The sequence below is a fragment of the Cornus florida genome, unplaced genomic scaffold, assembly GCF_030987335.1.
Source record: "Cornus florida cultivar Cherokee Brave unplaced genomic scaffold, ASM3098733v1 CherokeeBrave_3.0.0_Hap2_Chr11, whole genome shotgun sequence".
Classification (NCBI taxonomy): domain Eukaryota; kingdom Viridiplantae; phylum Streptophyta; class Magnoliopsida; order Cornales; family Cornaceae; genus Cornus; species Cornus florida.
This window is the reverse complement of record NW_026775581.1, coordinates 125,961,774-125,974,349: the sequence shown is the minus strand read 5'-3', so window position 1 is coordinate 125,974,349 and position 12,576 is coordinate 125,961,774.

Here is a 12,576-nt window from a genome sequence, read left to right as displayed (position 1 = left end):
ACGAGACGGCCCAGCCGAGTCTTTGGGCAAACACTTTGAAGCTTCATCGAAAAAAAAAAAAACAGAAGACTAACACCTGATTTGATTGTTTAATATATATAAATATCTCTCTCCACATAGCCAAATTCGTTGACTGAACAACTCCTATTTTTCTAGGCCTCTGACCATTAATACGCGGTACACAACGACAAACACGTGAACACGTGGCAAGCCTTTATTCATGCATTATCTATCTATATACGTGTGCCATCACGCGTGTACATGAACACACACTAAGTTCATGTTGTTTACTGATATTTTTAATGAATATAAATTGCTCAAAATACACATTTAATTTATTTTAAAGCAATGATGTAATAAAAGAAACTTTGATATTACAAACTTGAGTTATATATTGAATTTTATTTGTTTGGTGTATGTCAGTCGACAAACACATTTGGCATACCATCACATGACGATTATACCATTTGAGATTTATAAAACAAGTGCTTCATACATATTTTAAGAGAAATATAAATATGTGATGTTGCAATCCATTGTTTTTATTAAGAAAATCTTAAGCATATATTTTTTCTATTATTTTCCAAAGAGGAATGATTTCTTTTTCCATTTCTTTTACCAAATTCAATCCAACCTCAGAACAGCTGTTCTAATTGTCAAATATTTCGAATTATAAACAATCCAGTCATAAAAATTATATTTATCATTTTTTTTTTATAAAAAAAGATAAAAATTGTTTACAGACTTGGGTGAGTTCTAGTTTGCCAAATAGCGTGCTGGATGTGATAGATCAAGGGCTGAATTTAAGCATGCAAATATATATATGTATATATATATATATATGTAAGGAATATGTGTGGATGAATTTTGCACGAATTTCGTGAATTAGTCAAGTAAAAATTATCGGAAAAAGGAAAAAGGAAAAAGGACAAAAAGTTAGATCGATACTGTCTATGCTATTATGCTATATGCGTTCTTTAATTTTGTAACAAGTGTTTATACTGACAAATATATGATACATAACTATGATAACTTGATTGTAGAAATGCTTAACATATACCCGGAGTTAAAAATGGAAGGTGACAAGTGCTAAGTCAAAAAACAATTAGAAGAGTGACATGCAAAAGCAGTTGAACAACCAGAAAGGTGAGTAGCAGGTGCGGCTCAAATCCACCACTGGAGTTGCATCCATGACTTTTTTAGTTGGTTATCATCCATATATATATATATGTGTGTATGAAACTCAATCCCTCCCAAACTTTAGTGTTTTTACATTTTGTGAGAGTGAAATGAGTTTATTTAATATTCCTTCAATCAGAAAAGAATTATTTTATTGGTGATTGTTTGTTACATGTAGTATAGAGATGGTGAAATCTAAATAATTTCACAAAAAATCATTTTTGATAAAGTTGTTTCTAGATCATTCACGCGCACACATATTTGTTTTCCATAACCAATGTAAAAAGCTTTGCTCAAACTTGAAAGACCTTGGGGACCATTGAATATGACATGCTTTGGCTATATTATTTTATTTATTTTAGGAAAAAGAAAATTTATGATAAAAATAACATCAAGTAGGCATGTCGGCCAAAAATCCCAATCCGGATTGGTTGTTTTTCCAACAAGCTTTTTTTTGCTCATCTCAGGAGCAACTCCATTATATACTTTGGCCGGAGTTGGGGTCACTTCAATCATCATCGTGGATGCAACTAGAGGGGGCTAGGGCTCCCAAATTTGTTTGAAAAACGCTCAGTCCTTAACTAATAACAATTAAGAATAATGAGTTCCAAAAAAAAAAAAATTTACTTGTGACGCTTTCAAAATTATTGCGAATTGCTACAACATATTAAAGCTCCATTCATATATATATCTACTGTATATATACGTGTGTGTGTGTGTGTGACATGGCATGGGGTGACATGGCAGGTATGTGCATAAAGTATTTACCTCGTACATATCTAATAATCTCCTCGCATGTATCTCTTATTGCCTTATGAAGAGAGAAGGCAATAAGAGAACTTTTTGAGACTGAGTTGACTCGGCAGCGAGGCAGAGCCACGGCCAAACCCGGAAATTCCAGCGGGTTGACGGGAAGAAAAGAGAGAATAGCCGTCGCCTCCACTCTCTCTACCTCTGGCCTCTCTCCAAGCCGCCTTCTTCCTCTTCTTCCTCCTCCTCGTCGTTGGCGTGGCCGTGTCTACCTCCTCTGCCGCATCCGACGGTTCCGGCGAAGCCCGCTACCGCTAAAACTCGCTGGGGAAAGGATGAGGTTCATCTCTCGCTGTCTCTGCTCTCGATTCGTTACTACGAGAAGATGAATTTCAATAACCGAAGCAAATGACTTGAACTTAAGCTTGAATTTGTCTGGATTCTGCTTTTAATTTTGGCTTTTCGTTTAATTCGTATCATTATATGTGTTTGTATGATCATATCTGTATCCTATCTATGTGCTAGTTTCTTGATTTCTGAGATCCTTTGTAAATTTAGATATGATTGATCTATTGTGTTATAATTCTATAATTAAAGGTGTGATGTGATTGTGATTTTTATTTTCTTTCACTGAATCGAACTTCCGTGATGTACGTGTTTGGATCTGAGGAAAGTGAGGGAAAAGAAAAGTTTTTTAGGTGGGTTATCCTGGTGTGAATGGAGGCCATATGTGGATGCATTTTCTGAGTTGATACAAGCAGAAGGAAACAAAGGGTTGGAGTTGTTAGTGGCCACACTTTCTGGCTATTTGCGCACAAAGATTTTGGAGGCTAGATGGGCGAGGGTTTGGTATGGATCTAGAGATGGAGATGGGTTTGTGTGGGAATGGGAGAGAGGGATGGTAATGGTGGAGGACGTTGATGAAGAGAGGAGAGAAAAAGCAGAGGAAAGAAGAAAGGGAAGCCATGGGTCTGCCTTCTTTTGGCCCACATATATTCGAATATGTTAAGTATGTATTTTGTCTGCAGTATTTGTATATGATAAAAAAAAATAAAGTTTAAAAGTTACTGCTGACTTGGTGCTTGGTGTTTCGTCATCGCTGGCAAGGCAATGACATGACAAAATATGCTGACGTGTTTTCATCCCAACCTTTGGATCTGTCATGGATACCTTCCAGTGAAAAGTGCCATGGAGAGGGGAGAATATTGGGTACCCCAAGGGTACCTCGTCAGCTTGTCCACCTGGTACCCCAATCCAATAAAAACATGACAACTGGCTACCTTTCCACCTCAGCTTCCTACTCAACATGCCATTAACGGAGACGGCGTCAACTTTGTTAAAAAAAAAAATTAGCGTTGACCGGATTGAGGAATCATCTTCACCATCGCCGGCCCTACCAACCAGCAGCCATCGCCGAGCACAAAGCTCGTTCTCGGGTAGCCCAGAAATGTCCCTTATGATCTCGCCGAGTTGGCTCACCAACGAGTCTGAGCTAAAGACCCACAAGAATTAAAGATTAGAGACCCAGATGAGAGAATTGCTTGAATCTGTAACGCGGAGTTACGAGACATACGCCATAGTTTTGAAGGTCAGAGCGCCGCCGGCGCCAGAGAAGATGGCGCGTTGAGCACCGGTCGATTTGGTGATAGTATTAGATGTGAGCGAAGCGTGACGGTAGAGAAATTGTAGATGATGAAACACGCGATGCGATTGATCGTGTCGTCTCTTTCATCCGCCAATCGTCTCTCTATTGTGGCTTTCTCGGCGAACTCCAAGAGGTTGTTGCCACTGAAAAGAATGACGGTGAACGGCCTGTCATCGGCGCGTCGAATCGCCGACGCACTTGTGGCAGGCCAAGGCTCGAGTTTCACCGACGCGCTGAAAAAAGCAGCGAAGGTGTTAGAAGACGTTCACGACGGGCCAGTCTCTGCCGGTAAATCGGCGATGGAAAGGCGTCAATCCTCCGTCGTCTGTTCCACGCACTACTCACACCTCAAGATCCCTGTACACGCCTTTGGATTTAGCCAAGGTGGCGCGTACGGCAACGCCTTCGCCAAATTATGGTCAGTTTATTGAGCGTCGTGGTGCAGGATTTCCGTCTGCAACTCGGTTTCGCCTCCGCTCCGGTGAAGATCGCAGCGGTTATTCACACACCGGTCGGCCCTGCGCTCTCGGATCCGATTGGATCCGGCTCGGTGAGTTATATGCCGAAGAAGATAGGTTTCATAATTTTTTTTTTTTTAACGAAGTTAACGACGTTCCGTTAGTGGCATGTTGAGTATGAAGCTGATGTGAAAAGTTAGCCAATTGTCATGTTTTTATTGGATTGGGATACCAGGTGGAACAAGCTGACGGGGTACCCTTGGGGTACCCAATATTCTCTCCATGGAGAGAATGTGCGCCCATGTGTGTGTGTGTGTGTGTGTGTGTGTGGGTATGAGATATTTATTATCTATATGTTTCAATAATGGAAAAAAAGGAGATGCCATGTATAACTTTATTTAATGGTTGTCACTGGATTCTTCTCACTATTCTATCATTTTTTATATTAGTCTGGTAAAAGTAAGAAAAACATTCTTAATATTTAAATTTTAAGTACATCAGTCCGTTACATTTGAAAAGATAAGTAAAGAATAGCTTGAGTTCACTATTTTTTAACAATTTAACATTTTTAAGATGTAAAATTTTGAAAATACTCTTTTTTCTTTGGATAATACCCTTTTATATATATATATATATATATATATATATATTATACACTGAAGACCGCTAGGTAATGCATCTTTTCAACGGACTGAAAATCACCGATGTTCCCGGTATTATTTCAGATGGAGTACAACGATGGATCTCTTTCTATCAGCTTTCACCGTTTGGGTGCTTGAGACTCAGACATTCTCTTTGTTTTCATGGATGTTGTTTCTTGGAGCTTCTTGGTGTTAATGGTTTGTTGCTCTTGGTTTGGTAATTGGTGATAGGGCATGCATGTCATGGAGCATCGACGTTTGTTAATGGTCTGTTGCTCTCGATTTGGTCACTGGTGATAGGGCATGCAGGTCATAGAACATAGACGTTTGCAACTTGGGTTTGCCGCGGGTTGAAGTATTCTGAAGTTTAGTTTTGAGTTTGCCAAAATCAATGGACATCGTTGCTCTGTTTTTTATCGTAGAAGCTTTGGATCGCCATCCATGGGGCTCACCAGGTTGTGCTACGACAACCTGGTTAATCCGCAGAAGAATAACAGTCACCCAAGGTCGCTGCCGATGAGGAACAAGCAGTGGTAAGCAATGACCAGTCCAGCAACCTCACCAAAATGAGAGGAAGTAGGCCGGGACATGCTTGCTGCCGGTAGTGATGATGATGAAGGGAAAACAAAATAATGGAAAGAAAAGAGGGACACTTTAGTCATTTCATATTTATTTATTTATTTTTTACTTATTTTTTATTTAGTTATAAATGGACACTTTAATCTTTTCAGCATTCAGGTCCTTATTTGCTCCAAAATTTAAAGTTATGGATTTAATAGAACGTATAGGGAGTATTGTTACGTTTGGTGCGCAGGAATGGAATAGAATGGAATGTTCATTCCAACCACGGTATGCAATTTAATGTGGAAATGTCATTCCATTGAAATAAAAATTCATTTCTGAGAATGAAAATTCATTCAACAACTAAACTTATGAAATGGTCATTTCATTCCCAGGTAATTTCTTTTTTAAAAAATCAACTTCTCACAAAACCTCACGTTTTAAGTTCAAAAACCACCATTACCTTCAACCACAACCACCTCTGACTTTCACTACCACCACCACTGACTTCCACGTATCACTACTACCGCCACTGACTTTCACCACCACCACTGTCACCGCCACTGCCACCGCCACCGCCACCGCTTTCACCACTGCCACCGTCATCGCTTTTTACCACCGGCCACCATTGTCACCATCATTCATTACTTTGAACTGACACCATTTATTTTTAAATTATTATATAAGAATGTCATTTTGTTAATTTAATTTATTTGTTACAAGGATATCTTAGAAAACTCAATTTGAAATTTATTCTATTCTAAATTTTAAATTGATCCAATCAAATAGTAAAATGGTTATTATCATTTCATTCATACACATTTCATATTTACAATTAAAAAATAGAATGAAAATAATCATTCTATTCCATTTTATTTTTATACACCAAACGCAGCATATATGTATACCATAAAAGTGTTTTTCGCTCGCAACCTTATTAATTTTCTGCCTCTGTTAATTACGGAGTAAATTGTTTTAATTACTTTGTACATATTCCTCTCTATTTAAGTTCAAAAAAAAAAAAAAAAAAAAAAAAAAAAAAAAAAAAAAAAAACAGAAAGTTATTTCAAGGACACTTTCGGTAAGTTTACCCCTTGAACTATTGAACAAGAAGATTGTAAAAATAGTCTCTCAACTTAATCTAACAATTGTAAGATGCAACAAGTGAAACTATATACTCTTAAGAATATATATTAAGACATATTTTTAATTAAAAAAAAAAAGCTATAAAAATCAATTGATATATTTAAAAATTTTAAATATTAGTTTGTCCCCAAGTATTTCCTGGCTCGTTCAACTACTATTACTATTTCTAATATAATTATGGTAGCATTGACCTTTGAGGAGAGTATTGGATCAAGATGAAAACAACTAATATTGCAAGGTTTCACCCACTACAAAAATTATAGCGATGGCTTATGGACGGTATAATTCACCCTCCCAGAGTAAATTCATATGTACTATACAAATTATTACAAGTTGCCGTCCTTAATTATTAAAAATGTTACAACTTGTCTCTCTCCCGACAGAGGTATCGTGCAACATTTTTAATTATTAATAAAGTAAATTGGAGCATACGACAATTTACAAAATACTTGTACAGTATTAAAAAAAGGTTTTTAAATGAGATTTACCTTTCATAAAAAAAAAAAATTAGATTTCCTAGCTAGTCGTTTATTTATTTATTTTTGCCCGAGCAAACATTTGAGATCGGACCATACTCACCTATTTCATTGGTGATGATGAGTAAGTAATCTATATAGACTGCTGATGTGGTTCAACCACAAATGTACACATTGTCTGTAATTATAAAATTGAAAAAGTAATAAATAAGGAAAATATAGAGAGTGATTGAATTTATTCCCCCAAAAAATATTTTTCTTATTTATTAATTTCTTGATTTTGAAATAAGATATTATGTGTGCATTTGTGATTAAACCACATCAGCAATCACTAGAGATTACCTTCTCACATGTGAGTAGGCAAGTATTGTTTTTTGAATATGGCATGCTTTTTCTTTAATATTTGTAATCTTATGGCAATAGTGCAAAAAAAAAAAAAAAAAACCTAAACTATCACCAAAAGTGAAAAATACCCCTGAACTATCTCGGATTGCAAATCGAACCCTCGTCTATACCAATGTTACAAAAAGGACCATCTTGGTCACCAGACCACATTTTTCGGTGCCCAGAGGGTCAAAATTACCAAAATACCCTCACTTATTAATATAAAAAATGTAAAATATCATAAATGTACAATTCCCATAATACCATTCAAGAGCCATATTTCAGGAGTTTTTTTTTTACAATTTTGCCTAATAATAATAAACATTATCAATAATAATAATAACAATAATATTTTGAATATTAATAATAACTAATAATATTAGTAGTAGTACTAATAATAATAATAATAATAATAATAGTAATAATAATAATAATAGTAAAAAAAAAAAAAACAATTGCTTAGCTGGAAGATATGTGAATCACTTTTAACCCATGCAAATTAATAATAAGAATAATAATAACTAATAATAAATTGCTAGTAAGTGATTCACATATCTTGCAATTTAGCAATTTATTTTTGTTATTTTACTATTATTATTATTATTAATACTACTACTACTATTAGTATTACTATTACTAATATTATTAGTTATTTTGTTTATTATTATTAGACAAATTGCAAAGAACCTCTTGAACTATTGGTTAGTTGCAATATGGCCCCTGAAGGGTATTATGAGTATTGTACATTTATGATATTTTTAATTTTTTTTTATATAAATGAATAAGTGGGGGTATTTTGGTAATTTTGACCTTCCTGGTGCCGAAAAATGTGGTATAGTGACCAAGAGGGTCCTTTTTGCAATATTGATATAAATGAGGGTTCGATTTGTAACTCCAAATAGTTCAGGAGATATTTTTCACTTTTAATGATACTTCAACTAGTTTTTTGCATTTTTAACTAGGGTTAAGTGCAAAAAACTCCCCTGATATATAGACTTTGTGCAAAACTAATTTTTATTTTTTGAAAATGTGCATGCAAATTCACAAAATTCAAAAAAGGTACAGAACTAGTCCGTCTTACCATCTTTTTACAAAAAGTAAAACTAAAAATCCCATTTTACCCTTTTGATACCTAATTTACCCCTCACCAGACATGCATATTAACCCCCTAGGCCTATACCATTTCTTCCTCCCCTCTCTCTAGGGTTATGAGATATATATATATATATATATATATATATATATATATAATGTCTTTTTGTGTGAATATATATAAAGTATATATAATACTATAATAGTCAACTATTAAGATTAAGAAGCCAAAAAAAAAAAAAAAAAAACACCAAGTATTTCAATTTGACTACAACTCTTTGAAAATAAGAAAAGTTCATATAAAAAATATATATATTTAACCGTCAACAAACTAAGAGTATATATATATATATATATATATATATATATATATATATATATATATAAAAGAGTTATGCTAGTTTACTGTTAAAAAAAACAAAAAAAAAAAACCTTCAAAGATACAACTTTTTGGAAATTGGAAATGTTTATATATAAAAAATAAAATAAAAAGGTATTAACTCTTTCTTTTAATTGATATATATTAATTCCTTAGCTCTTCTTAATTGAGAGTACGAGATACGAATGAGGCAATTGAGAGACCGACCTTGGAAGGATTGACTTTAGGGAATCTCTTGACGATTTCAAAGACTCTCTCGATGACCTCTTCTTTGTCGAGATGATCGTCTCCGATGACCTCTTCTTTGTCGAGATGATCGTCGCCGTGAGACGACATAGATCGGACGGTGCTACACAGGCTCAGTTTTGATCCATTTAGGGTTAGGGTTTGAGCAACATGGACTCGAATGTTGCGAAGTACGGCTACTCTCAAGCCCACTCCATCCCTCTCCTCTCCTATCTCTCTCTCTCTCTCTCCCAAAAAAAAAAAAGAAAAAGAAAAAATTAAAAAATAAAAATAACTTATCGTCGGATTCATAGAAGCAAGAGCGTCGTTCAACAAGTGGAAGATCAAGGTCAATCTACAGTATATTATGCTGAAGGCCAAAAAGCCAATAGACACACTAAATAAATTATTCCTAAATATGATGACAGACATCAAAAAAATAATTGAATTTGCCCTCTTTTCATCCAAGCAACAGGGCAAAAATCAGATGCTAAATTACACATCAATGGCTAAAGGGCAAAACGATGAAAATCAATGAGCAACATCATACGAAAATCGAGGAGAGCTTTGTTCACAAATATAACATTCTTATATATATACTTGTCGAGAATAGTATATATATAACACCCAAAAAACTATAAAACATAAACTATATAAAATAGTTGGGGAATGTTTGGTTTTAATTTTAATTATATTTAGGTTTAGGTTATCCCTATTTTATACAATTTGAGGTTTATTTTATCCTTCTACCAAACAAACACAATTTTACACAAATTTGGACAAAAAAGTTATTTTATATGGCCGGTATGTATAATTATTAATTTATTCAACTGAAGTGAGGGTATTATCGTCATTTTATACCACACAGGGATCTATTTGTACCAAATTGATAGTATAGAGAGTTTTTTATCACACAGGAATTACTATGCACTATATCGACAGTAGAGGAGAATTTTTTGCACTTAAAAGTTCTACATTTGGAAAGGGGAAAAAAATTCAAAATCTGTGGGAGATTTGACATTTTTTGTCCACTTTCTTAATTGCCTAATCCAAATCATTTTGATTAAGTCCAGTTTTACTTGGATAATAAAACAACCGGGCACATGACACATTACTTTATCCTTCCATTATTTTTGTCAAGAAACCAGCCAAATTAAATCAGTTTTACTTTTATATGCAGTGACGGAGCTAAGATTGCTAAGATTTTAAGTGAGGGAGGGGCCGGGCATGCTGCCTAAAAAAAAAAAAAAAACAAATACGAAGTATATATATAATATAATAATTATAAAATTCAAAAGATAAAGACGAAGAAAATTATTCAAATATGCACGTTAAAAAGAAGAATTTTAGGAGTAAAAGTAGAAAAAGAAAAAGAAAAAAAAAATGAGAGAACTTTAAAAAAAAAAAGTTAGAAAGTTTCAATTGAGTAAGGAAATTTTGACTTTTTCTATTAAGAAAATTTATGAAATTTGAAGAGTGGAAGAGAAATAAAGAAAAAATAAAGATATAATTTTAAGAACTACAAAATTGAGGGGACACTGTATAATTTTTTTCATATATATGAAAAAAATTAAAATAGTTACCACATATATTATAGATTACGGCCAACTCAGGGGCGCGTGCACACCCACTTACCCAATTAAACACATGCTCTCTCTCTCTCTCTCTCTCTCTCTCTCTATATATATATATATATATATATATATATATATATACATACCTGTATAGGTTGAAAACTTGTAAGTATATTCATATTGGGATGCTATTTTGATATTAGTGAGTGGGACGGTGTAAAGTAAAATTGCTTGAATTATGTGTAACTAGATACAGCTACACCAGTTATATATATATGTAGTATTATTTTAATGACTAGGATATGTTCTTGAATTGTAGCCTGTGGTCAATAGAAAGGAACTGATTCTTGGATTAAAGCATGGTATGTTAAAACAATGTATATATATATATTTTTTTTATGTAAATGTGTTTTTTTTTTTTATCTCTGTTAGTCTGTTAAGATATACTACCACATCATTAATGTGTAGAATTATTATGTATTTTACATAACCTTTTTACACAACTAGATCAATATCTTTCTCATTACATTAATAAATCAACCATATTAAGTAAGTTTGTAAAAATTATATGAATCCAGACATGACACTAATTAATTATTATTGAAAAGTGTATTTTTAAATAAAAAATATTAAATAACCTTTATAGTTAAAATTAAATAATCAAATTTTTTTTTTTTTTTGTATAAATCAATTATGCCACATTAGATTTACAAAAAAAAAACCAACCAAATTCAACTCTTGACTTCGAGTTGCCTTCCCTTTTTCTAATCCTTTTCTACACGATTGGACAAATAAGTGTCTTTCAAATTGTATTTTTAGGGAGGAAAGAAAATGAGAACATGATTGATAGTTAGTTATGAAAATTTCAAATTTTCATCATTTTCCACAGTATTTTTGGACACATTCGTATTTTTCAAAATGCATTTTTATCCATGTAAGGAATTGAGCCGTAGCTAAAAATAATCATTATAAAAAATTAAGAAGTCAAATTTGGAAAAGTGAGGAGTAAAAACAAAGGAAATGAATAATAATCATTCATCTTGTATTGAAAAAGAGGCATTGAAGAGAAAAAATAATAATAATAATAATAATAATTACTTTATTTTATACTAAGTGGAAAAGGTTAAAATATGAATTCTTATTATAATGATTTCCCTCAACTCTCTTATCCTTTTCATATTTGATCTTCTATGTAGAAGTATTAAGAAAGCACTGATTATATCTGTAACAAATAAATAAATAAATAAATAAATAAGAGAGGGGCTCGTCGCAGGATGAAAAATGAATGGATATATATATATATATGATTGGATGCTAATAATATCTCAACAGTTTAAACTTTTCGTTGGGTACTCGATCTATTATAATAAATTATCTACCCTTTTTCACTTATTATTATTACTATTTTGGACTAAATGTTCTCACACCCCAAGTTCAGTTTATTGCTCATATATTAAACCTCAACTAATTTGACTCTCACACCCCTTTCTAAAGTATGAAAAAAGTGAGTTTACTATTATACCCTTGTTTTATTTAACATATATCTAAGCAAGCTATGAAATGACAATATTACCACCATGTTCTGAAACTTCACCGTTCTGTTCCTTCAATTTTCCCAGCACTCTCTCTCTCTAGAATTCCACTGGTTTTCTCTCTTTAAAATGGCTCCCAAGGCCGATAAGAAGATAGCGGCGGAGAAGAAATTGCCAAAGGAGGTGACGTCCTAGGAGAATAAGAAGTGGTTCAAGGCCGCGAAGGAACTGCGGCGCTGCACCGGCGAGACAGAATCAGCCGGCAAGGAGGAACTGAATCGGCCGTGAGCTTGCTGCGGTGCTCGGAACGGTGAGGTCGGCTGACTTGCGGCGGCTCAGTGTTACTTGCAGAGAACAATAATGTTTTGGAGGTATAAATGAAGATACCCAACCTTCAAACTCTTCATTCTTTGCCATTAGTTTTATTCTAATTTGTGAATTTGGGATTATTTTGCAGGCTGTAAAGATCACAGGTGAAGAGTGTAAGAGCATGACAGAGAAACAGAGAAAGCCTTATGAAGAGGTTTACTTCAT